The sequence below is a fragment of the Pteropus vampyrus genome, unplaced genomic scaffold (genome assembly GCF_000151845.1).
Source record: "Pteropus vampyrus isolate Shadow unplaced genomic scaffold, Pvam_2.0 Scaffold87, whole genome shotgun sequence".
In the NCBI taxonomy this organism is placed as follows: Eukaryota; Metazoa; Chordata; class Mammalia; order Chiroptera; family Pteropodidae; genus Pteropus; species Pteropus vampyrus.
Genome location: NW_011888868.1, coordinates 526,860 through 536,904, shown reverse-complemented (window position 1 = coordinate 536,904; position 10,045 = coordinate 526,860).

The window sequence follows — 10,045 nt, the reverse complement described above, 5'->3', positions numbered from 1 at the left end:
TGAAATATTCTGGAATTAAATAGTGGTGAGAGATGTATGAATATGTGGATATACTAGGTATTGCAGATCTAAAAATAAAAATAAAGAAGATGAGTATATAAAATATAATATTATGCTAAAATGTAGCCAAAATGGACAAATTGTAGAAAATACAATAACCAAAACTGACACAAGAAAAAAAGAAATTGTTAATAGTCTTATAGCTATTAAAGAATTGAATATATAACTTTAAACCTTCACACAAAGTCCAGATGGCTGCACTTGTGCATTTGACAAAACATGTAAGGAAGGAAAAAAAGCCAAGCCCACAACTCCTCCAGATAATAGAATACAAGGAAACACTACCTGATCAGGTCAGGATAACCTTGATACCCAACCTGATAAGATGTTAAGAGAAAGGAAAGTTACAGGTTAACCTCATTCATTAACATAGATGCAAAAATCCTAAACAAAATATTAGCAAATTGAATCATGTAATATATTATTTTCAAACTGTGTTTATTCCAGGGTTGGTTTAACATAAGAAAATCAATTCGTGAAAGTCATCAAATAAACAGAGTATAGAGGAAAAATCATAATCATCTTAGAAACAGCATTTGATAAGACTCAACATCCATTCATGATTTTAAACATACTTTTGTAAACTCAGAATAGAAGGAAATTTTCTTAATCTGATAAAAGTTGCCTATAAAAAACCTAGAGCAAATATCATACTTAATGATGACATGTTGAAAGCTTTCTCTTTGATATTGGGAACAAGGCAAGGATGCACGTTATTGCTACCTCTACAGAAAGTTGCACTGAAGGCCCTGCAAAGAGCTAAGTGTAGAAGGGCAAGAAAAAAAAAAAGAGATTAAAGTCAGAAGAATTGGAAAGAAAGAAATAAAAATGCCATAATTTGTGGATGAAATGAGTTTGTAAACAGGAAGTCCAAAGAATTTACAGATAAATTATTGGAATTATAATGAATTTGACAAAGTTGCTGATAAAATTCAATAAAAATAAACTGTATTTCCATGTCAGCAACAAATAGGAAATGAAAATTTTAAGTAGATATTGTTGGCAACAGAATAGAAATTTCTAATACCTAAAAATAAATCTAACAAGAAAAATGGACAAGACTTTTCCGAAGAAAACTATACAAATATTCTTGAGAGAAAATGAGTAACTAAATGAGAGATATCTTCATTGGAAGACATAGCATTGTAAATGTCAGTTCTCCCCTAAGTGATCTATATATTTAATGCAATTATAATAAAAATTTCGAGTGATTTTATGTATCTTAAAAAGCTGATTTTAAACTATGTAGAAATGCAAAGGGACAAAAATAGCCAAGACACTAAAAGAAAAACAAGGTAGAAGGATTTGTTCTACTAAAAATCAGGAATTTTTAAGATTTATTGGGCGATCACTCTTTAAGTTATATAAATGTCTAATCACTATGTTGTATACCTGAAAGCAATATAATATTGTATGCCAATTATAATTAAAATATATAAAAATTATTTTAAAAAATAATTTTTACAAAACTCACAATAATTAAAGTAGTATGGTGTTCTGTAGTAATGGACAAACAGATAACGAGAACAAATATAGATTCAGAAATAGACGCATGCATATTTGGACATTGAATTTAGGTGGCACTGCAAAGCAGTGGGAAAACAAAAGTATTTTCAGTAAGTAGACTATGTCAACTAGACAGAAATATGGGGGTTGGGGGAGAGAAACTTGACCCCTACCTCGTACCATGCACAAAAAATTAATTCCAGGGGGAATTGTAGGCGTACATATAAAAGGAGAAACAATATATCTTTGAGAAGACAATTAAGAATATTGTCATTACCTCAAGGTAGGGAAGTTCTCTTAACTAGGACACAAAGAGCAATCATAAAGGAATGAACTCATAATAACTTCTAGTTATTAGAATTGACTCTAATAACTTCTAGTCATCAAAGATTCATTAAAAGAATGAAAATGTAAACTAGAGAGTATGAAACTATATTTGCACTATATTTAACCAACGAAAGTCTGAATATCAAAATATGTAAAAGAAAAACTCCTGTAAATCAGTAAGAAAGAAAAAACACTCTAGAAGACAAGTGGACAACAAGCTAACAGTTTGCAAAATGAGAATTAAGAGGAGGTGCTCAGTCTTATCAGTAATCAGGAAGATGCAAATTGAGAGCTTCGGGCGCCCACCCACTAGGAAGGCTTAAACTAAAAGGCGGAGCAACACCAAGACTGGTGCAATGGGCGTTCTTATGCAAGCAGTTTGGGAGTCCAGATTGCACTTCTGAGGTTGAACAAGGCGCATCCTATAATGCAGCAATTTTACTCCACCTATTCACCCAACGGGAAAGTATCAGGGCGTCAGGAGACAAAAGAATGTTCATAGAAGCGTTATTTATGATGTTCCCGCTTCCCCCGCAAACCCCCAAACTCTGTAAGCAATGGAAATGCCTATCAGCAGCAGAATGGAGAAACTGCCACGTGTTCGTGCAACGGAACACTTCACAGCAACAAAAATGAACAAACTACATTTATCAAACATAACGTTCACCAACGAAAACAGACACAAATAAATACAAATGATATAATTATATAAAGTTCAGAAAGAAATGGAAGTAACCTATAGTGTTTAATGATGAACACTTCGAAAGTGAAAGTATAAAGAAAATCAAGGGGGAGAACAAATCAAGAGACCACATGAAGAGCCCAGACAAATCATCCACATGTATATCTGCTATGAATGTTTTTAGTAATAAAATTTTACCCTCACTTGCTTTTAGTAACTATTATGTAATGCAGTTTGTGTTGTGGTATTCTAACATTTACATATATAAAATCTCAAAATAGGATACTTCTCTGACTTGTTTACAAGTGCTGTAAAAAAAAAAAAATGCTTCTCCCTCAAAAAAAAAAAGAAAGAAAGAATAGTATTGCCAAAAAGCATGCTGACTCAGTTTACTTATTGAAAATACTTTTTTTACTCACTGTTTTGCAGTGCCGCATTGGTCATAAATCAAATGTCCAAATACGCACTAATATACCATACCATTCAATCAGGACAGTGGTTACCTTTAGGGACATGGTCGGGAAGCAGCATGTGGACGGGGCTGGGCTGCTGACAAGGTTCTGTTTTTGTTCTGAGTGATAACTGCATGGATGTTAACGTTGTAAAGATTCATTAAGCTGTACATTTATGTTCTATGCACTCTTTTGTGCATTTAAAAAAGATATTAGCCATATATAATAATCTCAACTATGAAATTATATATATGTATAAAGAAAGATAACATAATTTGTAGTTGTCTTTGTAAGAAAAACATTTTTCTGCTTCATTATATTTTCCTGTATTTTCTAAGTTTTCTTTGCTGTGTCTATATTACTTGCAGAAATAAAATTAACATAAATAAAAATCTCCCCAGATTCAGCAAAAAGAAAAAGAAAAATAGGAAAAAAAATGAAACAGAAAAGTAAGTAAAAAAAATGTGGCAAATTGTTAAGATTGTTGGGCTTAAAGAGTGGCTATATTGGTATTTTTTATACTCTAAAGTTTTCTGTATGTTAGAAAATTTTCATAACAAAAAGTTGAAAAACGGTAGGTTGTAAAAGAGGATGTGCTCCTGGCCCGGAGAGAGTGTGACCTGCCCCTTGGAGGGAGATGGAACTGGGAAAGGGCCACCAATGAGCTTTCTGTTTCCCTAGAGACACGAGGGAAAGAGACAGGGCCTGGAGGTCCCCACAGAAGTTGCTTCTTGAAAACCAGACTTGTGGATCCTCTTTCCTTTGTATGTTTATTTCCCACTTGGCCTCCCTCTTGGTCTCCTGATGCCCAACTGTGAAACCAGGCTATCCTAGAGAGGCATCATTTCCCTGCAGGGCCTGGTCGCCCCCCCCAGGCGATGGCAGGACTGACCCCCACTCTCTCAAGTTGTTTAGTCACTGTTGATGATGAGAGTCTGATCTAGTGTTACAAGCTGTGTCATGTCCCTACCCCCAATTCATATGTTGATTCTAACCCCCAGTGCCTCAGAATGTGACTATATTTACAGATGGGACCTTTAAAAAGGTGATTAAGTTAAAATGGGTTGTTAGGGTGGGCTCTAAGCCAATATAACAGGTATCCTTATAAGGAGAGGAAATTTGCCCATACAAAGAGATAGCTGGGATGTACAGTGCACATAAGAAAGACCATGTGAGAATACAGCAAGAAGGAGGCCATCTGCAAGCCAAGGAGAGAGTCTTTGGAACAAAACCAACCCTGCTGACACCTTGAGTTTGGACTTCCAGCCTCTAGAACTGTGAAAAAATAAATTTCTGTAGATTTGTCATGGCAGCCTTAGGTGACTAATACACCTAAGTAAGGCCAGAGACAGGAGGAACCATGGCAAGACTTTTCCCTCCCCATCAATGCGCCACAGCTTTATCAAAGGAATGATAATTAATTTCCAAGGATAAAAAAGAACAAAAGGTTTAAGTCTTGCCCTCATAGAATTTACAGTCTTATTGAGGAGAGAGAAGGTCATGTAGTAAAATAATTGTCATGTTTACACCAAAAGAAAATGAAAGTCTAGTTTCTAAAGGAAAACCATCTTATTTTGAAGGAGTTGACCTCATTGCACACACAAACATAGACAATAGTTAAAAAAAAATAATAATAACCAAAATGGTAGCCAATAGAAAGGGATGTGACTGTGTAAGAGGGCGCCTTTATACTTGATTGTGGGAGTGTAAACTTACGGTATAGTCTTTCTGAAGGACAAGTCAGCTTTACAAACAAAAAGTCTGGAAATGCAAAGCCTTTTGACTTAGGAATTCTACTTTTAGAACTACCTTTAACATAACACAAAACAAGTATATGAAAGTTCATATGTAAGAATGTAATTTAAAATATGACTAGGGTCTAAATTATGACATGCCCATACCACATGTGGTTACTGGAATTTAGGTTCCAGATAAATATTTAGTAATATGGGAAAATGTTTATGACATATTAAATGAAGAAAGCCATTTGTAAAAGACTATAAATACTATGAACCCAATTGTATTTTGTATATGTTCATATGTGAAATAAATCTATTAATTAAAAATTTACCATGCTTACTATAATAGTTTTTATTGCTGCATAACAAATTACCATAAATGAGCAGCTGAGAACAACGCAAATGTATTATTTCAGTTTCCATGATCAGAAGTCCTGTCTTGGGTTATCTGAGTCCTCTGCTCAGGGTCTTGTAAAGCTGAAATCAAGATGTCAGTTGGGCTGCATTCCTTTCTGGAGATGGGTCCTCTTTCAAGCTCACATGGTTGTTGGCAAAATTCAATTACTTGCGATAGGAGGACTAATCTCCCTTCTTTCCTCTGGCCTGCCCTCCTTCCTAGGACATGCACTTTCCTGCTGCCTTTTCCTGCCTCTGCCCCTCTCAACAACATGGCAGTTGCTTCTTCAAAGCCAACAGGAGAGCATTTGCTGCATCTTTAAATCTCTCTGACTTCCTTTGTCTCAGACTTCTATATCCACTTTAAAGGGCTTATGTGATTAGGTTGTGTCCACCCACACTTGAGAGTGGAAGTTTGGGGGGGCCATGTTGAGTTCTGCCTACTTCACTTATCCTGAATGGGAGAATTAGAGTATAACATATTTTACATTTTAATAACTAACTTACATTTTACAAAATATTAATTTGTTTTACATTGACATTTAAAAGTAATATTAACTTATTTTGTATATATAATTTTACCTTTTCATATTTATTAACATATTACTAAATGTTTTATAATAAACACACCTTCTTTCATCATAAAAACTGTTATTTAAAAATTTTGCTTACTTTCTCCTTAGAACATTGATGAAAGAGAAAATCTTTAGCCTTAGAAGGACAATCCAGATATCTGTCACAAGCACCTCCAGTCTGGCTCCCAAGTCCCTCAGTTGTCATTAGCCTACCAATGACTGCATCCCAATTTCTCAGTGACACTATGAATGATATGAGCTTTTGGGGATATCCTGGTATAACCTCCCCACCACTGAGTCTAGGGTAAATCACATGCCTTGAACTCCATTAATGAATGTTTGGAACTGCTGGTTTTGTAATCTTGTATTGAGATCCACCATCTGACAGAGGTTTTACACATGGTAGGCATGCAGTATGTGTTTTATACAGTCATTTGCCGGTTCATTCAACCATTTCACTTATTCAACCATGCTGATTGAGTATTGGGCCCCACAACAGGCCCTAGGTTGTTGAATAAATGACCACATTTGAGTCCCACCCCATTTCTCTGTGGTCCAGCTAGTGCTAGAACTGGTACCCTTCCCAAGGCAGTTTGGAAAGAAATGAGCCAAAGGAAAAAAAGTGGAAGATAATTCCTTAGGGAGACAAATATGGGCACCAAGTACAAATAATGAGAGACAAGTTATAAATGGAGTAGAGCCCATGAACAGAGGTCAGTGGAGGTGCCGAGTGGGACAGGAGAGAAGTGGGAAGGGTCCTGGGCCACTGCCAAGCAGATATAGGGTCTAAAACTCATTATGAAAGGCCTTTTGTACATGATAGATGGACAGCTGAGCTGGTGAAGCAGGATGGGGATAGACTGCATGCTAAACACCCTGGGGACGGGGGTTGGCTCATAAGCCCCAAGAAACTACTTTAGCAAGGAAAGTTATCAGGGATAAAGAAGTCTATTACACAACGAAAAAGGGGTCAGTTTTTCAAGCAAACGTAAGTATCCTTAGTTTGTATGTGCTTAACAGCAAAGTGTCAACTTATGTGGCACAAAAACTAACAGAATTGCAAAGAAAAATAGAGAACTCCATTATCCACTCTCCATTGCAGACATCAACACTACTATATTGGAAATAAACAGACCTATCAGGCAGAAAATCAGTAAGGATTTCTTTGAATTCAACAACATCATCAATTAACTGAATATAATTAACATCTACAGTCTACTTCATCTAACAACAGAAGAATATGTATTCTGCTCAAGTTCACATGAAACATTCAGCAAGGCAGACCACATTCTGGGCCATAAAAACACACTTCAACAAATTTAAAAGAAGAAATCTAAATTTAATTGGAAATCATACAACATCTGTTCTTAGACCACAATAAAATTAAACCAGAAATCAATAACAGAAAAACAAATATCAAAATACATGAAGATTAAGCAATACATTTCTAAATAACACATGATTCAAAGAAGAATTCTCAAGAGAAATTTAAAAATATTTTGAACAAATAAAAATAAAAATACAACTTATCAAAATTTGTAGGATGCCCCGAAAGAAGTGCTTAGTGGGAAATTTGTAGTATTGAATACATCTTTCAGAATAGAAGAAAGAACTAAAATAAGTAACCTAAATTTCCACGTTAGGAAACTAGAAAAACAACAGCAAATTAAATCCAAGGAAAGCATAAGAAAAGCAATAAGAATCAGAGGAGAAATCAATGAAATTGTAAACAGGAAATCAATGGAGGGAATCAAAGAAATTAAAAAGCTGATTCTTTGAAGAGATGTATAAAACCAATAAGCCTCTAACAAAGCAAAATCTAAGGAAAAAAAGAGAGAGAGTACCAATTACTAATATCAGAAAGGAAAGAGGAGACATCTCTAAAATCCTATGGACATTAAAAGGATAATAAAAGAATGCCCATAAATTTGATTATCTAGATGAAATGGACCAATTCTTTGAAAGACACAATTTGCCAGGCTCACACAAGAAATAGACAATCTGAATAGGCCTATGTGTGTTAAAGAAATTAAATGAATAATTAATAACCTTCCAAAACAGAAAGCACAAGGCCCATATGGATTCACTGGTGGAGTCTTCCAAACATTTAGGGAAGAAATATTCTCTATATTCTTTTTTGGAGATTAAAAGCAGAGAGAATGCTTCTTAACTTGTTCTGTGAGGCCAGCATTACTCTAAATACCAGAGCCAGACAAAGACATTGCAAGAAAGAAAACTATAGACCAGTACCTCTCATGAACATAAATGCAAAAATCCTCAACAGAGTATATGCAAATTGAATTCAACAATGTATGAAAAGAATTATGTACCATGACCAAGTGGGATTTATCCCAAGTATGCAAAGCTGGTTTAACATTCTAAAATAAATTAATTAATAAAATAAATCCATTCAATTAACAGGCTAAAAAAAATCATATGATCATATCAATAGATACAGAAAAGCATTTAACAAAATCCAACACTCGTTCGTTCATGACAAAAACTCTCAGTAAACTAGAAATAGAGGAGAACTTCTTCAACTTGATAAAGAATACCTGCAAAAAACCTACAGCTAACATGATACTTAATGTTGAGAAACTCAAAGCTTTCTCTCTAAGATCATAGACAAGGCAAGGATGCCTCCCCTCATCACTCCTTTTCAACATCATATTGTAAGTTCTAGCTAATGTAATAAGACAAGAAAAGGAAAATAAGCATGTACTGATGCGTACTGTGGCCCTGAGAAATACTGTGATGATATGTGTGATGGAACAGTCTCTGTGTCCAGGTGTGTTTTGTATTTAGAGCTCAGGCCATCTTTGCAAAAACTCGGTGAGCTGGCCACTTTTATCATAACCCTATTTTCCAGAGGAGCAAACTGAAGTACAGAAAGATGAAATCACTTGCCCAAGGGCACACAGCTAGTACAGGACAGAGCTGGGCCTGGAACCCAGGTCCTTCATCTCTTAATCTCCATGCTGTTTTGTCCCCTTTTTGCCTGATCAAGTCCTGCTCATCCATCCTACGGACCTTATCCTGCATGTGGTTGACCCTTTAAGACTGGCTTTCCTGTCCCACCTCGCTACTCTCAGGCCCCGGTGACTACAGCCTTCATCTCTTACTTATTGTCAGTTTTGTTCTGTCTTTCATGCTCCCCAGGAGCACAGGCAGGTGTCTCCAGCACTTAGCCCAAGGCCCAGCATGGAGTAGGTGCTCATTGAACATGTTCTGAATTATGGGACAGCTGGATGGATGAGTGTGACTCTCCAAGAGGTTAAATAGTCATTCAAGACTGCACAACAGGGAAGAGACTGAAACTGTACTTAATCCCAAATCCTCAAAAAGCAGGTCCATATTGGTCTCTGAGTCCCTCTGCCTTTTGGGATCCATATGGAAATGTTTTGCAACAGCTCCACACTTCGTTATGCCTCTTTTAGCTGTTCATTCTATATTGCACAAGAGGGAATAGAAAAGTAGAAGGGGAAATCTCCCAGTATTTGATGGTAGTGGTGTACTAATTATCTGTTGATGCTCATAAGGGGCAGGAACTCATCTCATTGTCATGCACTCTGAGGCTGGCCATATGGATTTTAGTGGATTTTTGTATCGTGAAAAAGGCTTTCTGTTAGACGCAGGGCAGGTCTGCTTCTGCTGTTGCACCCCAGACTGCACTACTTACTCTGGGGAAGCGACTTGGTTTTTTTTTTTTTTTTTGGTCTCAGTTTCTACAGAACCTGGCATACCCATATTGTCAACATGCACCTGTTAAAAGATGAACCTCAATTTTGTTTGCTTGATCATTGGAGTGCCCGGCTGGAAAGTTGGATTAAAAATAGTTCAAGTGGCTTTTGCTCTGATCACCCACACATATTTTCACAGAGGACAAGCTGGTGCAGAGAAAAGAATAAAGGCTCAGGATCAGACCAAATTCTGGATCAGCTGACATGATTCCGGGTTGGCCAAACTCCCTAAGTCTCAGTGTCTTTGATTTGTACTGTGAGAATTAATCTCAACTAATGGAGTTCTTATAGGGGATAAATAAAATAATGCATGGAAGGCTCTGTACACATTGGTCTTTCTGGTCAACTGGAAAAAAGGACAGACTTGTGGGTCCAGTCCTGAGGCATCTGCTGTCAGAAGGAACCTTCCTTGAAGCAGCCTCAGGGGCCTGACCAAGCTGGTGACCAGCTTGAGAAAACTCAAAAATGAGCTCTGAACATTCTGGCCATGGGATTTAATTTGCTTCATCCTCATGCTGGGCCTGGCAGATGATAAAAGTGCTCAGTTAATGGCTGTTGAATTCAAGAG